At 38.1% G+C, this 24,326-nt stretch overlaps 2 long non-coding RNA genes and 1 pseudogene across 2 annotated transcripts; 1 reads left to right on the top strand and 2 right to left on the bottom strand.

Annotated features, from left to right (window-relative positions):
• Nucleotides 1-6,058: 6,058 nt before the first annotated feature.
• Nucleotides 6,059-7,245, bottom strand: LOC131225650 (uncharacterized). The gene is made up of 2 exons (XR_009161445.1): nt 6,705-7,245; nt 6,059-6,262 (listed from the first exon to the last, which is right to left on the bottom strand). It is a non-coding gene; the product is annotated as an uncharacterized LOC131225650 (long non-coding RNA).
• Nucleotides 7,246-11,219: 3,974 nt separating this feature from the next.
• Nucleotides 11,220-13,161, top strand: LOC131225648 (DNA-directed RNA polymerase V subunit 1-like; annotated as a pseudogene).
• A 398-nt stretch (nt 13,162-13,559) lies between these two features.
• LOC131225649 (uncharacterized) lies at nt 13,560-15,433 on the bottom strand. Its single transcript, XR_009161444.1, has 3 exons — nt 15,330-15,433; nt 15,091-15,225; nt 13,560-13,875 (listed from the first exon to the last, which is right to left on the bottom strand). It is a non-coding gene; the product is annotated as an uncharacterized LOC131225649 (long non-coding RNA).
• Nucleotides 15,434-24,326: the final 8,893 nt, after the last annotated feature.

Here is a 24,326-nt window from a genome sequence, read left to right as displayed (position 1 = left end):
TTCTTGAAGGTCAGCCTGCTTTTGGACGTGGAGGTCGTATCAAGCTCGGGTTTCACTGGGCCTGTATTGTTTTAGTAGAGTTGGTCCATTCCATAAACTGACTTTCGAACTTGCAAATTTTCCCCCAACAAAGGTAAAACACAAATATTAGCTTGATCCAGAACTCTTGTGGCTCACAAGAAGTTTTAATAATCAATAACCAGTCTCATACGGTGTGGTCCACCTGAGATTTTTCATCTTCTTTATTTTTGGTTTCACGATCTAGAATGATCTGATAAAACGGATAGACAGCATGGATATCCAAACACATACATCAAGTGGGCACACGACCACGGCCTGAGCGAACTTGATCTTACCCTGACCTGACCGTATCCGCTGAACCTGAAGATTTTTCTCCGGGCACTTTTGTTGTTATACCTGAATTTCAAATATTTTTTTGGAAAATGTCCTTTTTAAGGCTGCAAACTTTCTCTGGTAACCGTAGTTGGAGCTGAAATTTCAAGATATTGAGAAACAAATTGGCCTAACTTCTTTCCCACGACTATCATCGGGATATTTTCTAGCGTGACAGGAGGAAGCGGAATGGGGTTACCCGGCTAACACGTTAGTGGGTGTTGGTCTACCTGTATATAGACACTGCTCATTAGTTTTCCCACCTCATTTTAGGACATGGTCCTAAAAAAAATAAAGAAAGATCAAAATCTCAATGGACCACACCATTGGAAAGAGAGGGAACAATGACACGCTCTATTAAAACCTTCCTAAGGCTTATCCCCTATGTTTATTTGCCATATAACATGTTCACAAGGCTACACAGATCTGGAAGAACGGAAACACAGATATTAACTTGATCCAAAACCTTGTGCCCCACTCTACAGTGGGCCACACCACAGGGAACAATGGAATTGGGACGCCAACAATAGGGACGTGGTTTGGCTGATGAACCCAACACCAGCCGGATAGTTGTGAGCCCCACCATGATCTATGTTTTTTATCCATGCCATAAATCCATTTTTTTCAGCTGATTTTAGGGCATGAGCCCAAAAATGAAGTAGATCCAAAGCTTAAGTAGACCACACCACAGGAAACAGTGGAGATTGAATGCTTTCCATCCGAAACTTCTTGGAGGCCCACTGCTATTTATTTGCCATCCAACTTATTCATAAAGTCACATAACCTTGGATGAATGGAAAACACAAAAAGTAGCTTGATCCAAACTTTAGTGGCCCAAGAAAGTTTTCAACTGTAAGCATTCGATCCCCATGGTGTCCAACGGTGTGGTCCACTTAAGCTTTAGATCTGCATCATTTTTTGGCTCATGCCTGAGTTGGAAAATGTATGGAAAGGGTGAGCCCTAAATTGAGCTAGAAATGTATGGGGGGCGTGTATAAAACACATACACCATGGTGGGCCCACAGAGCTTTGACACCAACTATTGGCTAGGGTTGGGTTCATCCTAACTGCATCCCAACCATAGATGTGTGTGGGGCTACCATGGTGTGTATATTTCATCAAACCCTTTCTGCAAATCACCAGGTTGAAAGGAATATACACGAATCAACCTGATCAAAATTTAAGGAAGGCACTATCCATGACCTTACAGGTTTTAAGCGCAGTTTTACTCATGTGGTTTGGCTGGCTAGCCACCTAGCTGATGTCAAACTTCTGTGGTGTCGCCATGATGTATGTGTTTTATCTATGTTGGGTCCTTGCTCTTGCTCTCGTGATATACTCTCAGGAGTTTCAACACCTGGTCAAGGGTTCGAGTACCCATAGGTGGTGAAATTCCACCAGTGTGAGTACTGGGGGTGTGTGTGCATGTGTAAATAATAATAATAATGTGTTTTATCTATGTTATTCATTCATTTTGTCAGCTCATTTTAGAGCATGGCCCAAAATTTGTGTCACCTCCAAAGCTCATGTAAACTACACCGAAGGAAACGGTGGGCATAGAAGTAAGCTGATATTTGTATTGAAGGTTGGATGGCAAATAAACTTCATGGTGGGACTCGAGAAGGTTTTAATGGTGGGCGTCATTATACCCACCATAACCTTTGGTGTGGTCCACTTCAGGTTAGGATCAGTCTTATCTTTGGGTTCATATCCTAAAATGAGCTGGCAAAATGAATGGACGGCATGGATAAAACATATACATCATATTGGGCCCATCGAGCCTCGACACCAGTCAGTTGGCTGGTGTTGGGTCACTAGCCAAACCACGTCCCAATTTTACATTGTTAGCGTCAGTGGCCTATTGGGCTTTTTCCCGGGATGATGCTTTGACAACGAGGAACTTGGCCTGTTGCGATGGTTGTCTAAAACAGCTGTTGTATACAGTAACGGGTCTAAATTCTCTTAGAAGCAATTAAGATTTGAAAATAGTGACACCCAATGAAAAGATGGTCCGAGTGGCGACATGGCCCTCCATGTTGCCGCCATTGACGCCGCGGTTAGGTTAATCAGGAGACGTGTTGCATGTAACCTGCTAGATAGCCCTCTAGGAGGCGGAATAGGTACTACCCCAGCCTGTCCTGAGCTAGAAAGAGGCTGTGTCTTTGTGGGGCATGTTGATTTATGAGTTTATCAACGCCCTTCATCCATATTTCCATATTAGTTTAGAATATAAGTCAAAAAATGACAGAGATCCAACCCTCAAGTGGAATGCACCACATGAAGTGGCAATAATAATGATACTGTTGAAACTTTCCTAAGATCCACATGATATTTATTTGTCATCTAACCTGTTCATAATGTCACGTAAACTCCGATGCACGCAAAACAAAAATATCAGCTTGATCTAAAACTTACACGGCTCTCAAGAAGTTTTTAATGATGTGTGTTTAATACCAGCTATATGGTCTGCTTGAGCAGTGTATCTGCTTCATTTTTAAGCTTATATCCTAAAATGACGTTGAAAAATAGATGAACAGTGTTGATAAGCCCATACATCACAGTGGCCCCTCAAAGCCCCACCCTATTCCAAGATGGGACAGGAAGGGTAGTATCTAATCCGCATCCGCCCGTGTAGTGGATGGGGATGGCGTATCCCTCTAAGACGGACTCGGTCGTGGCACGAGCTGATCAGGTGTTACCGGGTAACACCTCAGTGGGTGTTACCTTTACCATGGGGCCTACCTTGATGATTTGTTGTATATCTATACCGTTCATCCATTTTTTCTAGCCTATTTTAAGGAGGTAGTGTAAAATTTTATGCAGATCCAAATCTCGGGTGGACTACACCACAGGAAATAGTGTGATTGGATACCACCGTTAAAAACTTTCCAAGGCCCACTTTATTTCCTGTCTAACCTATTGATAAGGTCAATCAGACCTGGATGAAGGGAGTACACAAAGATCCAACTTGATCCAAAGCTTTCGTAGCCTAAAAAAAAGTTTTTAATAGTCGTTTACCACGTTTTCCAGTGGTGTGGTATACCAGAGACTTATATCATTTTAAGGTTTTGGGATAACATCTTAAAATGAGCTGAAAAACGGATGGGCGGTGTGGATATACAAGACATTCATCAAGGTGGGTCCCAGGGTAAGGGTAACAACCAAAGGTGTTAGTATTCATCTCCCTTGTTTTGGCTCTCCTGGTCGTAGGTAAGTGGTTATGCCTTAGCATTTTCGTGCTACATTTGGTGAATGTAAGTTGATCTAGTGGGGCCACCTTTTGGATGGGTCATGACAAATGTAGCCATGTGACTTTCTTAGATGTCCAATCGGTATCTGGCAAATGGATGCCTCATATAGAAAATAGATCATTGTCCACGTTCAAGGACACAAATAACATCTTTTGGATGGTTTGGATCATACCATGGACGTGAAGTTTCACTGGATCAACGATTCGATCACTATAAAGCATCATTACTGTATTTCTGCAAGGATAAGAAGAATATGCATTCCTTTTATTTAATGCTTATTTGATAAATATGTGTTAGATCCATGCTGTTCATTGGGCAGGTAGTGCCTGTTTACATTCATTGGTCCAAAACTCAGCCCGGTTGACTCATCCGGTAGACCACAGGGTACAAAATAAATGAACGGCTAAAAAAGTTTTTAGCCATCCATTTGTTTCATAAAGCATCCCACGTCTGCACCCGTTTCATATTTTGATTTTTGACAGAGAGCACGATGGCTTCCTTACGGTGGATTGCGTCCTTTCCCGCGTGGACCATAATCCGTCCAGGAAGGCCTCTGTTGGACCTACAGTGATGTACGGGTTCTACCGACACTGTCCATTCATTTTTTCAGAATATTTTAGTGTAGGAGCCCAAAAATGAGGCAGATCCAAGACTCAAGTGGACCATGCAGTGGGGATTGAACGAACACCCACCATAAAACAAAAACTTCTTGAGAGCCACCGGAGGTTTGGATCAAGCTGATATTTGTGTTTTCCCTTGATCAAGGTCTATATGACCTTAAGAACAAGTTGGATGGCAAATAACCATCATCACGGTGGCTCCTTGGAAGGTTTCAAAGGTGGATGTCAGTATCACAGCTGCTTCCTGGGTGTGGTCCACTTGAGCTATAGATCTACCTCATTTTTTTGGCTCGTAACCTAAAATATTGATATGGAAAAATGGATGGACTGCGTGGATAAAACCCATAAATCATGGTGGCCCCCACAGACCCATGTCCGTCAATGGTCCGGGTGGGGCAGGACACAATCGGCTTCCTTCTTTGTGAGCCATCATAAAACTTAACTGCAAGGGTCTTAATTGTGTTAGATAATGTCAAGATTGATTAATGACTATGCGGTCCTCACAAAAGAAAAAGAAAGAAAGAAGAGATTAATGACTATCGATAACTGTCTTATGATTTCAGGAGTGCAATCAACAAAGTTGACCTTTACAAATAGGTGCTCATTCACAGTGTGGCCTGGCACGTTGAACAACTTCGGCAAGCCCCCGTTGTCCAAAACAGGGTTTGAACTCGCCCAAGGTGCATCGGAATCACTGGATGCACCCGTAGGATGGCAAGGCCGGGTCTGGGGCTGAACCGGTTGCTCCACAGACTCTAATGGAAGGTTCACATATGTGACACAGCGGATTGTGGAAGTGGTGTAGTCGCATGCAACGGCATGGGCGCCGTACCACCGGCCACCCTAATCGAGTTCACACTCCAGGGTGACGGTGGCAAGGATTTCTATGACACGAGCCTAGTTGACGGCTTCAACGTGCCTTTTTCCATTGCCCCGCAAGGCCGAACAGGTGATTGTACTGTTAGTGGTTGCCCGGCAGACGTGAACGCCGACACCATTTGCCCACGAGCTTCGGGTCAGCCGGTGCAGTAAAAGAAATCTCACTTTTAGCGACGAAACTTTTCGTAGCTAAAAGTAAAATTTTAAACGAAAGTTTTCGTCGCTAAAAGACTGATGTCAAAGCGTTTTATCAGCAAAGAAATCAAATCATCGCTAAATGCAAGCTTTTTAGTGACGAAAATTTTCGTCGCTAAAAAAACTGTACAAGACTTTTAGCAGCGAAATTTTCGCTGCTAAAAATAAATTACAAAACTTTTAGCGACGAAAATTGTCGTCGCTAAAAAAACTGTACAAGACTTTTAGCAGTGAAAATTTTCACTACTAAAAAAATCGTTCCATTTTTAGCGACGAAAATTTTCGTCACGAAAAAACTGTACAAGACTTTTAGCAACGAAAATTTTTGCTCCTAAAAAATCGTTCCACTTTTATCGACGAAAGTTTTCGTCGCTAAAAAAACTGTACAAGACTTTTAGCAGCGAAAATTTTCGCTACTAAAAATATTGTTCAACTTAAGAAAAATTTTACAAGACTTTTAGCAGCGAAAATTTTCGCAGCTAAAAAATAAATTACAAAACTTTTAGCTACGAAAATTTTTGTCGCTAAAAGTCTCTTTTTAAAAAATTATTCTAACTCAAAATTTCGCACAAAATTCCTGATATACACCTGTTAACAATATATTTCATCATATTCATCCTGATATACACCTGTTATATAATATATTTCATCATATTCACATTCACATCCATCTAAACCCAAACAAGAAAATTCATCCAAACATAAAAGTACATTCATCCAAACACAAACAATCTTATCCGCATCACACTCATTCACGCATAAATACATATAAGTTTAACATAATAAACAAATGTACAAAAAATCATCGTCTTCTTCCTATTTCGACAACTTCCTTACCACCTACTTTCTAGTCAAGTTCCATAGCCATGTACACTTGTTTCCTTGTCCTTGCATCTTAACATCATCGCCATCTTTCTCTTTTATCTACACCACCCAACATTTGGAAGGATCATACATGTATTCACTGAAGAAGATATGCTCAAATATTGCAGAGTCATCCAGAGATGGAAGATCATGCTTCTTTCTAGCTTCACACTTCCCTTCTATCATCTCCACTGGCACACTGAGTGTTTCTACACTGTAATACACCTGCCAATTGAACTGAAAATCATGTGACATCATTTCTACTAGTCACTGGAAACAGGCATATGATTTGTGACTCCATAACATGTCTGTGGGTTCTCTATGAACTCTAATCACAGAGTGATACCCAAAAACCTGACACACTTGGTGGTCAAACTACAACTCAATGCCAACATGGACTGGCACATCAGCCACTTTTGTTGTAACAGGAATTGTTTGATAACCATGATGAAGAAGAATACTTTCCAACAAAGAGCTACTAGTTAACAGCCAAGAAACTCACCTCCATCGTGACGTGGCAAGCCAAAAGTTGATAAGGCATGTACTTATAGCCACTGCAAAAAGAAAAAAATGAAAAACTGAGTTGTGGCTTTTGGGTTTTCTCAATGACATCATATCTTTTATTCAAGTCACAATACAAAATAAAATTCAAATCTTTCAAGGCCTGATTGAGTTTCATCGACTTAATGCAAAGATAATCTACAAGCTCAAAACAGAGCTAATCACAGGTTCACCAGGCTAGAAATAATCCATTGATCTAAATGCATCTTTTACGCTGCATTTTGAAATACACCTGAGTTGGATTGCAATTGTTCAGTTCAATTAGGTGGCAATGATTGAACTGTATCGACGGTTAGTGTTATTCATAATGGAGTACAAATTGCAATTACATTCCTTTCTAGTTGAACTTGGAGTAATGATCACACAATACAAATACTATGATAGTTTCAAATTGGTCATTTCAGCTTCACTGAAATGATTATTGCATTTCTAGATGATAGCATGTCCACACACAACCATAGCCTTGCATATACTCTCACCTTGAGCTGTCCTCAAACTATCCATACATATTAACTTTGGAATTCACTTTTAGTCGAAGAAATTGAATGTTAATCTATATGCAAATAGAGATCATCATAGTTCCAACACTTATGTTCCTTGAATGAAAAGAAAAAACCATTGAATATCATTCAAAATATAGAACATGAAAGCAATGAAACACAAGTTCTTCTACAATATTTGGTGGTAATGTCAGTTGTATTAACAACATGCCTGCACTGCAAAAGTTCAATACAAACATTCTACAACAGAAATAACTTTTGTTTTTAAGTTGAGACTATGAGAAACTCTGATATGACTGTGGTACTATCAACATGATCAAGAGATATGGGAGCTAATGGAATTTAAAAGATATACCGTAGTTACTAGAAACCATATCATTAATGAAGTATATAACATAAGTGCTTTTTTTCACAACAGCAAAACTTCATAAGGTTGTTAACATTACTGAGAACATAAGTTCTTAAAAGTTTAGGAGAGCTCCAATAAAGAAAACCTTGAAGACATGATAAACTCAATCTTCCTTCAGTGAGCAGATAAGCAACAATTGCGATTCCTCTATCTTAGCGATAGATTGCACCACCGAACTACGAAGAATTATGATAAGATCTACATGTAAGAATTTTTCTTTCTTCCTCTTTCTATAAGAGTGTTTCATAGTGACCATAAGTTTTGGATTAAAACTATATCATTAATGAAGTATATAAGCCACTAAGTTTCAACAGGCTTTAAGCCAGGATTGACTTTACTTCATTGGATATTGCATCTTTACTTTCAAATAAATGAATTCATTGTAATGTAAATCAATTGGGCACAAATCAAACCCTGTAGTGATCAAGAATTCCATTGGGTGGCTAGTAGAATTCCACTGGGCACAAATCAAACCCTATAGTCCTTTCCTATCAATTGGGCACAAATCAAACCCTATAAATCAATTGCTCTCCTAGATTACCACCATTACAATTTGTGAGGCAGCAAACTGTCCAAACTTCATCATTGATTATCCTTCAATTTTTGCGATTGTTCCTTTTAATAGAACAATTTATGGAAAACATTAAGGCCCTTCCAATCTAAACCTCACATCATTTGCATAGAATAAAGGCAATAGATTTCAACCTAAGGAATCTTGCGGGAGTTGCATAAGTTTGCTGTTTCTGTAAGGTATGTAGGTATTTTTCTGAGCCAAGGCTACAATCACATCTCCCAAATAGGAAAGGGACCGATTGATATGCTGTGCTTATTTTAGCCTATCTCCTATTACTTTTTGATTTATCCACCCTCTCACTTCCTGCATTTTCTAACCATTTAGTGTCACCATAATATAAAGTTCTTCACTAAATAGTAAATTTCACAACAATCATCATCAGGACAGGAACAAAACAAATTCATAGAGAAGTTACTTATTGAAATTACCAACCTTCATAGAGAAGTATGGGAACAATCGTTGCAATAATAAATTCATAGAGAAGTTACTTCCGAAGCTCACAATCGCTGCATCAACAAATGCAGATTTCAATATATATAATACAAACCTGTACCAAGAATATAAAAAATGAAAAATGTTTCTTACTTTTCAAGAATTTGGTTGCATTAGGAAATGCTTTCAACACCTGGAAAAGAGACCAAATAAAAAAAAAGAAATAAAGGTCAAAAATAAAAAATAAAAAATCAGCATATAGTGCAATATAATCTGCAAAGTTTACAAAATTAAAAATGATAATGGATGACACTTCAAGCAAATAAACATATGTCAAAATATTTATGGAGAGAAATTTAAAATAATAATTAAAAAAAAAAACATAAACACGTCAAGCATTTATGATGCAAAATCCTACACCAATTGAACTTCATTTATGATTACTGAAAATCAGTCCATGCACAAGTGAATCCAGTGAGAAGTTGTGATATGCATACCAAGGGTATCATATAATGGAGCACAATAAATCCCATGAGCATTGCAGGCCTGCAGAAGTTATGCAACATCAATAAGAAACACAAAAATCTAAAAAAGAGGCTCACATATAGAGTTTAGAGGTGTGTTAAGCATACACATGTATAACCTAGCCCATCTAAATGCCACCACATGTGCCAGCCAGGCACAAAGGTGTGAAATCCTATATATGTGAACATAGGTTCATTCCCAGTTGATCTCATTTTAGCAAAGATAATGACAAGAGCTCCTAAATTCATACATAAAAACAAAAGAAGAGGAAAGGAGTTCCTACCGAGTGAATTTAGAGGTTTTTCCCTTTTATCAATTGGTATTCCTTAATACGTAAATACATACATATATACATGCATAGATAGACACGTACACACGCTCTCTTTCCCCCACCCCATGCATGTGTGAGCGCGCACACACAAGAAATGTCCACGAGTGAGTTTCAGCTCACAGGGGGAAATGCTTGCTTGTCTCAAAATACACATTTGTTGCTGGACTCAACAAAAGCACAAAGACTTTCGCAAGAGAAAGAAACACCCGAGGGAAATGCTAGATGGTTCTTTGCAAAAACTTGGAATCTGTGGTAATATAGACAGAAGAAGATGGAAACTATCTTGACTATGCGACAGGGTACAACTGACCTTAGAAATTCGAATATAAAACTTGCATCTAGAAACCTTAAATAAAAAATAAGTATAGGTTTAGGTTATAAGTATAGGTTTAGGTTGGGTTATAAGTTAAGGTTTAGGGATTTGAGTTTAGGTTAAGGTTTAGGTTTAGGTTATAAGTATAGGTTTTGGGATTTGAGAATAGGTTTAGGTTATAAATATAGGTTTAGGTTAGGTTATAGGTTAAGGTTTAGGTTTAAGTTATAAGTATAGGTTTTGGGATTTGAGAATAGGTTTAGGTTATAAGTATAGGTTTAGCTTGGGTTATAGGTTAAGGTTTAGGGATTTGAGTCTAGGTTAAGGTTTAGGTTTAGGTTATAAGTATAGGTTTTGGGATTTGAGAATAGGTTTAGGTTATAAGTATAGGTTTAGGTTGGGTTATAGGTTAAGGTTTAGGGATTTGAGTTTAGGTTAAGGTTTAGGTTTAGGTTATAAGTATAGGTTTTGGGATTTGAGAATAGGTTTAGGTTATAAGTATAGGTTTAGGTTGGGTTATAGGTTAGGGTTTAGGGATTTGAGTTTAGATTTAGGTTATAAGTATAGGTTTTGGGATTTGAGAATAGGTTTAGGTTGGGTTATAGGTTAAGGTTTAGGGATTTGAGTTTAGGTTTAAGTTATAGGTTTAGGTTTAAGTTAAGGTTTAGGGATTCGAGTTCGGGTTCGGGTTTAGGTTATAGGTTTAGGTTAAGGTTTAGGTTTAGGTTATGGGTTTTGGGATTTGAGAACAGGTTTAGGTTATAAGTATAGGTTTAGGTTGGGTTATAGGTTAAGGTTTAGGGATTTGAGTTTAGGTTTAGGTTTGGGTTTACGTTATAAGTATAGGTTTACGTTGGGTTATAAGTTATGGTTTAGGGATTTGAGTTTAGGTTAAGGTTTATGTTTAGGTTATAAGTATAGATTTTGGGATTTGAGAATAGGTTTAAGTTATAAGTATAGGTTTAGGTTGAGTTATAGGTTGGAATGGAAAACAAGTTATTTTAGACTACTAAAGCTAAGATGGACAATCCTGCAAGTGAACCTGTTAGAATTCCTACTCCATCTTCGTGTCCTATATAACAAAATACATAAATGCGGAGAGGCTCTCAATCAGCTCTTCAACTCTCCAGGAAAAATGGTCTTTGTGAAAGCTCAGGAGCATTGGACTATTAGATCTCCTTCAGCCTGCTGTGTCCAATGCACCTAACAACTTTCTATAACCAGATGTGGTCCTTCATTATGGTGTAGAGAACACACAAAATAGTCACTTAAATACATCCAGACAAATCACAGTAGCACTTCTCTAACATTCAAAATTTTCAAAACCGAATTGGAAAAAAGAGAATCAAAGTAAACTAAATCAGATTTGAAAGTTGGTCAAATCATAAATAGGCGGATTATGGACGGAGACATTGTTTTCATTAATAGGCCACCTAGTACTCATAAACATTCATTACAAGCATTTTCTGTCTATGTGCATGACGACCATACTGTTAAGATCAATCCCCTTATTTGTGCTCCCCTAGGTGCAGATTTTGATGGGGATTGTGTTCATATATTTTATCCAGTCTCTAGCAGCAAAGGCAGAAGTTTTGGAGCTATTTAGTGTTGAAAAGCAAATCCGTAGTTCTCATAGTGGTAGTCTGAATTTACAACTGGTGCATGATTCTTTATTGTCACTTAAACTCATGTTTAGGACTTTTTTCTTGAACAAAGCGACTGCGCAACAGTTGGCTATGTGTGTTTCACCAGTTTACTGGAACCTGCTTTGCTTAAGGCTCACCATACAGGTCCTCTGTGGACTGTTTTGCAAATGGTACAGAGTGCTTTACCTGCATTTTTTGACTGCTTTGGGGAGAGGCATTTGATCAGTAAAAGTGAAATGGTGAGGATTGATTTCAATAGAGATTTACTGCAGTCATCATTCACAGAGATTGTTACTTCTGTTCTTGACAAGAAGGGAACAGAAGAGGCTGTTAAGTTCTTTAATATGTTGCAGCCATTGCTGAAGGAGATTCTCTTTTTAGAATGATATAGTGTTGGCCTGAATGATTTTGACATTCCCAAGGCTGTTATGAAGATATAAAGAAGAAGATTCAGGACATATCACCTTTGCTGCTTCACTTGAGATCAAATTACAATGAACTTGTAGAGTTGTTAGTGGAAAGCTACCTGAAAACTATAAAACTGCCAATCGTGACTCGTATTCTAAAGTTATCTGCTTTGGGTAATTTGATAGATTCTAAAAATGATTCAGCTATCAGTAAGGTTGTTCAACAACTTGGCTTTTTGGGGCTTCAACTTTATGACCGAGGGAAGTTTTATTCAAGGCGTTTGGTTGAGGATATGAGTTTCCACTTCCAAAATAAGTATTCTGTTAATGGTGATATGAGTTTCCACTTCCAAAATAAGTATTCTGTTAATGGAGTTGACTATCCTTCTAAGGCATTTGGGTTAGTTAAGAGCTCCTTTTTTCAAGGTCTGACCCCCTATGAAGAGTTGGTCCATTCCATATCATCCAGGGAAGTGTTGATCCGTTCTTCCAGAGGACTTACTGAACCAGGAACTTTGTTTAAAAATCTAATGGCCACACTTAGAGATGTCGTTATCTGTTATGATGGGACAGTGAGAAACCTCTGCAACAATTCTATAATTCAATTTGAGTATGGACAGGTGGACAAAAATAGTCCTGGCAGGTCTCTTACTGGTGAACCAGTTGGTGTATTAGCTGCTACTGCAGTATCAAATCCTGCATATAAAGCAGTTCTTGATTCTTCTCAGAGCAACAACTCTTCATGGGAATCGATGAAGGAAATACTTTTGTGCAAAGTTAACTTCAAGAATGATATTATAGATCGGAGAGTTATTCTATATTTGAATGAGTGCTTCTATGGGAAAATGCATTGCAAGGAGAATGCAGCATATCTAGTTCAGAATCGTTTGAAAAAAGTCGCTTTAAAGGCATCGACAAATACCTGAAAGTTCAGAAGCGGATACAGGCCTTGTTGGCCACATTCACCTTGATAAGATGCGCTTGAAAGTACTCGAGCGGAGCATGGATGAGATCCTGCACTCTTGTCAAGAGGTTATAAATTGCTTTGGGAGAAAGAAGCACGCTCTTTCACCTTTTTTTAAGAAGATTTATTTGTCTTCCTGTGAATGTTGCACACTTCAGCAATAATGTGATAAGAAGTGGTGTTCTTCTACAAACAGCAGGAACATTCATATCAAACAGCACTGAGTAGATTGTCTCTTTCAGTTGTCTTCTAGATGCCTTAGCAGATTCAGTATCTGAAGAAAATGAAAAAATAATAATAATAATAAATTGATGGGCTGTCTTCTAGATGGCTTAGCAGATTCAGTTGTCTTCAGTCCATTACTATTGCCCCTATCAAGGAGAGATGATACCATTACCAGTTAAACTTCTGATTCCCACTAGGACACTATGCTAACTACACTTTGGGCATAACTTCCTCAATTGGGTCGGGACCACATTCTCCTTTTTTTTTTCTTTTTTTTTCTTTTTTTGCACATAATAACTAACTTTGCATATGCATTCCATGTTAGCACTAATGCCATTAAGATCTTTTTCAATCAAGTGCAGATTTGAGAACTTGATTATGCTCTCGTACCAATAGAAGACTTTATTTATGTCAGATCTCTCCAAATTAGTAGCACTCCACACTTGCTTTGAAACAGCATTTATAATTATAGAGATGATATCTTGTCAGCTGAACGAAGCAAATGGAGCACAACAACAGTAGCAGCAAAAAAAAAAAAAAAAAGAAAAGTCCATGTACCCTGAGAGTATCCAATTCAGGCCCTCCTAAGGCATCATAGTAGTGATCTATTGGTAAAACATCAATTTCAGCAGTCTGTGTACTGTTAACCTCTGGTTCTCATTTTTTTGGAATTGTATAATCATAAAGCAATGGAAATAATGTGAAATTAGATGATATTTTTTTTTTGGAATTGTACCTTCTGATCACGCATAGGCTGCAGATGAAACACATTCCAGAACTTCTTACCTGCATCAGTTCAAACAACTTAGAAGCACTTTACAGAAGAAATGGTAAAGAAAAAAAAATCAAAGAAGACCAATGATTTCAATGTCCATCTTATGCATTTGAACCAAAATCCCATTCTTTCAAGCATAGAGAGGGAGAGAAGAAATCTAAAATTGACATCTTATTATATTAGAGCAAACACAAAACTTAAGTTCATAATATAATGGATATAGACTAGAAATAGTGCACTAAAATGTTTTTGGGATCAATATCCATAAAGGTCATTGAACAAGAATTTGTTCAACCTAGCAATCATTGGTAAACGCAAAAAATTGTCCTACTGTTCAGCCTACCCTCAATAGAACATTTCACGGATATGGGCACTATCTCATTTTTCACAACAGAGGAATCCTGATCATCAGATATGGGCACTATCTCATTTTTCATTTCAGCATAAGCTACCATGCGATACTTGGAATTTCTCCATCATTACAATTTTCACTGCCCATAAATTTAAAAAGAAAAAAAAAAAGTCATCTGTCAGGTCTTGAGCAAGGGGAGTCAAGTGTTAGTTTTGCACCATTTATAAAATGGTGGTGAGACTTTAGACATACACATGGCATGCTTGTATGGCAATCCAGACCATCCAAATCTATGGATGGAGCACAAGTGCATAATAAAAAATCTTCACTGAGAAGATAACATTAACCATCAGATTTGTCCTTCCAAATTTGGACCATTTACTTTTATTTTTAACCATCTATCCATATGATATCCTTTAATTGGATGGTTAGGATTGCTTGATCAGTGTGATTTAGAAATGTCTGATTTTAGAAATGCTCCATCAACAATGAGATCCACAATCTGGATGGTGTGAATAGCTGTAAATCAATCTGATATGTAACGTGGATGAGTCACTGCCAATTTTTAAATGGTGCCAAAAAAAAAAAAAAAAACAAATCGATGCAATAGCTCTATTGAATTTACCATTTTATCCTAGAAAGTGAATTGTCTATCAGTGGAAGGAGAGTAATAAATATGAATTCCCTTTCTATTTTCAAATCAGGTGGAGAAGGAAAATGAAAAAAAAAAGTTGGGAGAGAAAAGTACAGAAAGAGAAGAGGGGAGTCTAACAACATAGAAAATCTGCTACACAAGAAAGAAATGCATCCACAACAGTCCTTGAAAATTCTGATTCAAGCTAAATTGTTGGATGTAGCTCGATGAGGCTGTTACCTGGCTCTGGTTTCTGAACTCCTCTGTTTCTCATTGCCTCTCTCACTCTTGTCACTTTGTTCCATTGGCTAGCACTTGCAAACATGTTCGCTAGAAGAACATAATCCCCACTTTGAAAGAAGCGAATCCAACCATCTGCAGATCAAACTATGTATGAAAAAGTTGGACAAAGCAAAAACTTTTGAGGAAAGAAATCAGAAAAGAAAACAAATAGAAGAGAACTGATGTAGTGTACAAACCTCAACTGTTTGAGAGCTAATGTTGACTTTTCACATCTATATAAAGGGTGGGAAATTTTTTAAGGAAATTGTCGATGATGGTGCTTAGAAATTTCTCATGTAGGTCTTCTATTTGGCGTTAATTGTTTGACTTCTTTGGTTAGTCAGAAAGAACCCAGGCAGGTTCATTGCAACTCTCCACCATATAGTCGATTGCAACCTGTAAGATGATATAAGTTCATATCCACCTCAATACAACAAAAATGGCCTTGTGGCTAGAAATGAACAATCAACCAAACCATATACAAGAATTCCAGGACATAATAGTGCATTTATATATATTTACAGATTTTAATGCATGGATTGTGACATCTTTGGAAGAATAATAGATAATGAAGCTGTTAAAGCTGAGGTCTTTGCATGGAGAAAGCACAATGATAGATAATGAACCTGTAACAGAAATGTTTTATGTGGCACATTTTGCAGATGAGAATTAGCACATCCAACTATTAATATTTTTCTAGATGCACCAAACAGCTCAAATCCAGTGAATGTGCACCAGCTGATGCATACTCAATTTCATTCTCATTCTGGAATACATCTAAACATGCGTTAAAATACAATACATAAATGCAGGGGAGAGTAATGGGATATTAACATACAATACACAAATGCAAGTGAGTAATGGTCCATTTTACTAGATTACAAGCAAAATGTCAAAATCTGCTTATAGTACTTATAGCTAGTTCAGATCCAAAATCTTCTTTTGTGGAAACAAATTCTATCCATGATACAAGACCACAACAATTTGCAGATGATTTCAGCAAAGATTGAAATTCCTCTAGAATAAACAGATATCATGGAACCATGATAAAATCTCAACAGCAAAAAAAAGAGGGGCAGTTTCAGTACTAACAATGACCTTTGTTCTGTCAACATTGGATCCCATGCCCCTTTGACCATAGACAGGGACACGTAAGCTCATGTATATTATTTCTTTTGATCAATAGTAAGCTCACATAAATCAATTCAACCAAATTGGCTAAGAAGGAAACAACAGTAAGCCTTCCAATGCGCAAAATTACCCAACGCCAAATGGCATGAAAATACTCCTAGAGAGTAGAAAAATATTTTTTTCCATTTTCAGCAACATTAAGCCTTCCAAAAAACCACTCAATACTAAATGGCAAGTAACCATCAAACATCCAAATCCAAATCAGACAAAGGCATCCAATACAAGGCATCACCAAAAAAACCACAGAGAGAGAGAAAGAGAGATTTAAGAACACAAAAGATCCTTGACAGAAAAAATACAACACACTTGGTGGAATGTATTTCTACTCTATGATATTTACAACCAGAAAATAAGTGAGGAAGCAAATATAGTATAAGAATATTGTATTGGTATAAGAAATAATAGGTGGTTTTCCAAAGGCACACCTTTGCATTTTCCATTTGTTTTATAATTCCAACAGCATCAGTTTTCAGGACCATGCCATGAACAATTGAACAGTTATGCAGACCTCCTCCAAGAAGCTTTACGACACGAACATTATCTACATTAAAGTTCACTGGGTTCTTGGGGCAGACCTAGATGCATGCCTGTAATATAAAAGAAGTCCAGCTTTCTAAGTTTTCTCATAACCAAGGGACCAAAAATAATATTAATAAATAAACACCAACATCCATGTACACACATCCGCAAGAAGAGAGCACAAAATATCTTCTTGTACAAACTGCTTGCTGGCCACAACAGCTTTCATTCGGTAAACAACTTCATCCTTGTTCCGCACATCCATTGTTTCCGAGCCCTTTTCAACCAACTCATCTAAAATATCAACCGTCTAGGCATCAACAGAGCAGAAATCAGCATATGCACAATGCCTAATGAGCAAAAGGTTCGGAATACAGTTTGACAGGTCATTCAGCAAAGAAATGAAGGACCTTATTGATCGCTTTTGTGTAGCCACTAATGATTTCACTTGGATGCAATCCCATCCTAATAAGCTCCTCCGCATTTTGGAGAAGCTCCCTAGCAAAAGATATCGTCAGATTAGCTCCATCACCAATTTCTTCCTGTTGAGCTTTGCCTGCTTACACGAGAATCTTGGCAGCAGGATGTTGTACCTCAAGTTCATTCACAATAGTTGCAGCATCATTTGTAACAAAGAGTTTGTCCAAATGATTAATGACCATCTTATTCATACCTAAACAGAGCATGTACAAAATCCACACACAATAGGGAAGTTCCATGTTAGTCACATTTCAAAATCAAATAAAGAGAGAGCAAGGTATTATTTATCACACACCATGAAATAGAAGGATATAAAAAAGTTGTTCTTTTGTCCTTTCTCCATCAAATGCATGTGGAGATGTATACATGCAGGTTCCTTACAATAAAATATGTTCATCAAAACCACAATGCAGATAGAATAAATGAATGAAAAAGAAGATCTATGGAATGCAGATGAGAACAGAACAAAGCAGGTCAATGTGACAGTAGATTTGAAACTAAAATGAATGTTCCTGATCTCAGATCAATAGTTATATTGCCCTTCCTTCCCTTGAAAATAACATCCATCAGCTTATGCAGAAAGTGACCAAAAGGCCCTCTAAATGCAAAACCATAGAGCTGCAAATTAAGATAGGATAGACAGTAGAGTTAAACAATACTAGACATCTTATAGACATAGGTTCCATTATACATAATATATGTGCATTGGCAACTACAAGACATTCAATGCAGAGTAATTATATGATTAATGACCCAAGTCTTTGCACAGTATACATGGGATCTCAATTCTAACAGGCGGGCCCCATGGTTCGGTAATCCAAGGCCCAGCCATTGATGTGTTGTGTCCCACTGTTAATGGAACATGCCCTAAGAATCTCCCAGATTGAACCAATCTTGCAATTTTTCTTTAAGTTGAATGTAGAGTGCTGTGTATTTCTCTTCTTAACTAACTGTCAGCCTCGAATTGGAAAAGCTAAGATTGTCCTATTGAGTATAGTTGGGAGCATAGACCAATAGTCTAGATTACCAAACCATGAGCCCCACTTGTCGGAATTGAAAACCTATAGAAATTCTACAAATCATACAGTTCCTCATCAACAAAATGCTTAAAGAAAGCTCTTTTTGGAAAAAAAAAATTATGAAAGAAAAATAGCATTCAAATTCATTTCAGCTGTCCTCATCTTCAAGGATCGCAACACAAACAGTAGATTATCTCTAGCAACAAAAGGTTACAATTTGAAATTCACAAGTGAATCCACATCATCATGTTTAAACACGCAGTCGGGGAGCATATTTGATTCGAAAAGAGCACTTAAGCGCATACACTCAACTTATTTGATTGTCCCTTCAGCCAAGATGGAGTAATAAGAAAGATGGCCTCTGTTTTCATCAACACAAACGTAACCCAAACGGATGAAGTGAGATAAAAAGTCCAACAAAAACATGAAGAAAAGAAAATGAAAATGAAAGCCATTTTCAGCACCTCTTCTTTACCAACATAAAACAGAACATAAATAATAATAATAATAATAATAATAATAATAAATAATAATAATAATAAAAGGAAGAAAAGAAACTTTTTTTTCAGCAAAGGAAGATATCCTTCTATCTGTAACCACTTAGTGTATGAATGTATGTGAAATGCAACCCACCTTTACCACTAATATTGTTAGAAATTTGAACTTGAGGAGACACAAACCTTGCATGAATCATGGATCCTGCTATCATTAAAATTCGAATCAGGTCTATTTCAAAACCAGATCTGGAAACCCTAATTACCCAATTTGGGGATGCGAATCCAAAATTTTGTGATTTGGGGATTCCGAATTGAAACCCCAAATCCAGTTACCAGATCTAGAGATGATGCAAGTGAGGAAGAGAGAGAGAGAGAGAGAGAGAGAGGACAGACCGTCATCGGAAGGAGGGCGACACACGGCCTCCGGGCTAGGGGTGTCTGGGACCGGGACGGCGAGAGAGAGAGAGAGAGAGAGAGAGAGAGAGAGAGAGAGGGCAGAGGGAGGGTGGGACCATGAGAAATGGGGGGAGATTGGGCGCGGCTCTGTTTTGAGGGCGCGCCCAATTTTGGGCGGGACCATGGACGGTGCTCTGTGGGCCCTACTATGATGTATGTGTTTCATCCATTCCGTTCATCCATTTTTAAAGATCATTTTAGAGCTTTAGCCAAGACTTAGAGGGATATAAATCTCAGATGGTCCACACCGCATGAGAACAATAGTGATTGGATATCTGCCATTAAAATCCTTCTCAGGCCCACTATACTGTTTATTTGACATTAATCTGTTGATTTGGTCATACAGGATCAGATGAAGGGAAAAAACAAAAATAAGCTTCATCCAGAGCTTTTATGGCTACCAAAATGTTTTTAATGGTCAACACTATTCAACATTATTTCCTGTAATGTGGTCCACTTGAGATTTGGATATATCTCATTTTTGGTCTCATAGTGTAAAATTATCTGTAAAAATATATGGACGGCATGGATGAAACACATACATCATGGTGGGGGCCACAGAGCACCGACCACCGGCCATTGGCTCGGTCAGGAAAGTAACCAATCCGTTCCCAAGCGTACTCAATAAATCCTGTGGGCCACCATAATTTATTCATTTTATTCACTCCATTCATTTATTTTAACATATAATTTTATTATATAAGCTTATAAAAATCTGAAGTGAACCACGTCATAAGAAATAGTATAAACTGAACGTCTACCATTGAAAAATTTTGGGAGGCTACTGAAGTTTTGGATTAAGTTAATATTTTAGTTTTTCCTTCATCCATGTATTTGTTATCTATTGAACAGGTTGGATGACAAATAAAAATCATTGTGGGCCATAAGAAGATTTCAACGGTGGAAATTATTATTCCCACTGTTTCTAGTGGTATGGTCCACTTTAATTTTAGGCCCAACCACTAAAATGATCTGGAAAAATGGATTGACAGTGTGGATAAACCAAATACATTCACTATGTCATTGCTAACTGGATACGGCAGAGTAAGATGCAATGTGCGTTGAAACCCTTATGGGGATCACAAAAGTTTCTGATCAATACGAAATTTGTTTTTCCTATTCATCCAAGTATTTGAACCACACCGCATGAAATGGTGTTGATTGAATATCCAACATTAAAAACTTCTTGTGATTGAGCCAAAGTATGAGGGAGATTTAAAGTTTGAGTGGACCCAATCATCCGTATACGAAACTCAAGTGGGCCATACCATCTAAAACTATGTGAAGATATCATAAAAAATATAAAAGCATTGGGTGAATGGGCTGGATTTGTGAATCACATTTAGGTGGGCCCAATATATGATTATGAATATTACCCCTCTCCACTATATTATGTGGTGTGGCCCACCTAAGTTATGGATTGAGTTTGAGTTTATTTTTAAGCTCTTAGCGCACCTGAGTCATGGATTGACTTTCTTCATATCGCTTAACGCTTTTCTCGGATTGTTTTAAGATATTAATCAAAAAATGGGATGGGTCCAAGGCACACGTGGACTACAAAGTGGAGATTGACAGTGTGGAAACATTATTACCACAGTTTCCTATGGTATGATCAACTTGAGCTTTAGATATACCTCAATTTTGGGCTGAACCACTGAAATGATTTGAAAACATGGATGGACGGAGTGGATAAAACAAATACATTCATGGTGGGCCCAACTAAGTCTATGATATCATTTTAGAGAACTATCTAACAAAATGAATAATATCCCAAAATTAAATGGACCACACCACAAATACCAGTAGGGGATGATTATTTTCACCATTAAAAATTTTGTAGGGCCCACCATAACATTTTTTTCCCATCTAATCTGTTCATAACCCCGATTCAAACAAAAAAATGACTCAACGCGGTTTTGGATTTTGGACCAGTTCTTTTGTTGTAAGCCCAATGAAATCCAACGGGCCAACCCAATTTGTTACCAATCCTGGGAATCCATACGTAGCGAAGGAGACATCGTCTTCATAGACGGCTAAGGATAAAGCACATGAATAACAAGAGGTTCTCTCACAAGCAATTACCTCTTGTAAGCAATGCTAAAAATGGAGTCCAGTGATTTTCTATAACATAAGAAAATTGTAGTTTCAGTGGCCAGGTGTTAATCTAAAGAAGATTACAACTCTCTTCATATTTACCTTTTCAACAGGTCGGATTTCAAATAAACATTACGATGGACCTTAAGATAGTTTCAACGGTGGGAATCACTCTCCCCATTGTTTTCTATGGTGGGGTCCGCTACAGATTTTTATCTACCTCATTCTTTAGCTTATGACTTAAAATGATATCTCAAAATGGATGGACGGTGTGGATATAACAAATACATCATAGTGGGGCCCACAAAACTTGGTGTCATCATCGTATGGCGTCCAAGAGGGAAACAGATTGGCTATGCCCTTGACATCATACCCGTGGCTGGTGGTCGATGCTCTATGGGTCCCACCATGATGTATGTGTTTCATCCATGCCATCCATCCATTTTTAAATATCATATTAGGGCTTGATACCAAAAATGAGAGGGATATAAATCTCAGGTGGACCACACCACATGAAAACAATAGTGAGGATATCCACCATTAAAATCTTCCTAAGACCTAATGTACTTTTTATTTGACATCCAATCTATTGATTAGGTCATACAGGCCCAGATGAAGGGGAAAAAAATATCAGACTGATCCAAAACTTTATATGGCCCCAAAAAGGTTTTTAATGATCGACGCTCATTCAACACTGTTTCCTATAATGTGGTCCAGTTGAGATTGGGATATACCTCATTTTTTATCTCATTCCATAAAATGATATGGAAAAATAGATGGACGGTAGGGATGCAACACATACATCATGGTGGGGCCCACAGAGCACCGACCACCAGCCCTTTGCGCCAGTGTCAGTGCGAGTAGCCAATCCGTTTACCTCTCTCATGCGACTCTCTCTCTCTCCCTCCCTATCTCCGCCGCTCCCTCTCCCTCTCGCCCTCTCTCTATCGCTCCCTCCCTCTGCCTCTCCTTCTCCGTCTCCGGCCCTCTCTCTCTCGCGCGTGCTCTCCCTCTCCCTCTCCCTCCCTCCCTCTCTCTGCCTCTCTCTCTCCCCTTCCCTCTCCGCTCGCTCTCCCTATCTCTCTCTCTCTCTCAAAACCCTAGTCCTCTCTCTCTCTATCTCCTCGGCCCTCTGCTGCAACATCAGGTATCTCTCTCTCCGCTCGATCTACCGCACATCAAGGAGCATTCTGCTGCAACATCAGGTATCTCTCTCTCTCTCTCCCCCCTTATCTATTCATATCAATTTGGGCATTTTTTTAAACATTTTTTAATCCTTCAAGTAACATTGTGCAATGATTTGTGTATTGGGAATTTTTGAGTTTCGAATCCCTAATTAGGGATTTGTAGTGTCGATTCCCTAATTGTGGATTAGTGTAGAGGTGTTGTGTCTGATGGTTGGGTCTTAAGGTTCAGGCTCTTATGAGCAGGCTTGGGTAAGATGTATTGATAGCAGATCGTCTCAGCGAATTTCCATAGCTAGGCTACCGACAAAAGCCTTCATCCAGCTGGAAGGATGTCCATCATCCTAGCAGTGGTAGCCCTATTCTAAGCCTTAGCATCAACGGTTGATGTGCTGGCTTAGACAGGGATGGCTGGCATCGAATAAGGCATCAGGCCTCATCTATGTGATGTGGTTTTCATGGTGCTTTTGGCTGGCAGAAGGGTGGAGAAAATGCTTTTGGATGTGGTGGTTTTTGTAATGTTTTGGCTCGGTTGTAACTTGTAAATGAAGGTATCCAGCAAAAAAAAAACCTGCTGTGAGGTAAGTAACTCTGTTGATTGTTGACAGATTTATAAGAAAGTGGAATATTCTTGGTAGGAGACTATTCATAAATGAAAAGAAAAATTGGTACATATGGAGGTCCACGGATTTTACATCCCATAAGCATAAGATACATGGGTTGTTTTTAAAAGCAATCAACTGTACCAGGTTTGAACATCTATTTGTTAGATTGGAAACTTTTGTTGAAGAGATTAGTTAGATACAAGTCAATATCTGCTTTGCGATTTTGGGTTATTTTGGACATCTGTGATGCATAAACCATTTCCATTTGGTGTGTGTGTTTTTTTTTTTAATTTTTTTTTTATCTTTTTCCCTTCTTAATCTTATGCAATCATGTCATTTGTTTGTTGAATGCCGTGAGTAAGAAAATGCCCTTCTATCACAGGATTACAAAATTCGAGGAGCTCGTGGCATTGGGAAGTAGGTTGCTCGTTGGGTTTCACCAAGAGCTAGGTGAGTTCCATTCGTCTTATGGTTTTTCTCTTGCTACATATTCTAATTTTAAGTGTCATCACTCACTGACTATACATATGACAGTCATATTTGGCAATCTAGAGACTGTCCAAATCTTGGGTGGTTGGCCCTATTGTTGATGGAGCTGTCCCTAAATATCACACTAATTATTTGATCTTAAACATCTGACTTGCCTATTGATGGTTATTAATGATTTTTATCCACCCGTTCGATGGACACCATTTCAGTGGTTAGGATGTTCAATCAGCATAGTTTTGTTGGACTAAACCATGTTAGATTATTTAGGTCACTGTTGAAGAGCTGATGAGTGGTCACACATGCTAAGGTCGCATGATATGAACCAAGTATGCGCTTACAGATAGCCCAAGTATGAACTAAGTAAAAATGACATTTGATCTTAAACTCTGTTGAAGAGCTGCTGAGTGGTCACAAATGATATGAACTAAGTATTCACTTACAGGTAGATTATTTAGGTGGGAAGTTGTACATTTGAGGTTAATCTTTCTCAAGGGCTGGCAGTTGAACTTTTGAATGATCACTGAATACATCTATTGCTTGGAATACCTTTATTGTATTTGATAGTTCCAAGGTTGCCTCACCATATTGGACCCTATAAGGTAAACGAGCTAGAGTTATGTATCATCAAGAGGAGAAATTTGTGAGGTTAGTTTGTTTGAA

Source organism: Magnolia sinica, chromosome 14, assembly GCF_029962835.1.
Source record: "Magnolia sinica isolate HGM2019 chromosome 14, MsV1, whole genome shotgun sequence".
In the NCBI taxonomy this organism is placed as follows: domain Eukaryota; kingdom Viridiplantae; phylum Streptophyta; class Magnoliopsida; order Magnoliales; family Magnoliaceae; genus Magnolia; species Magnolia sinica.
This window is presented reverse-complemented; position numbering and strand designations above follow the sequence as displayed.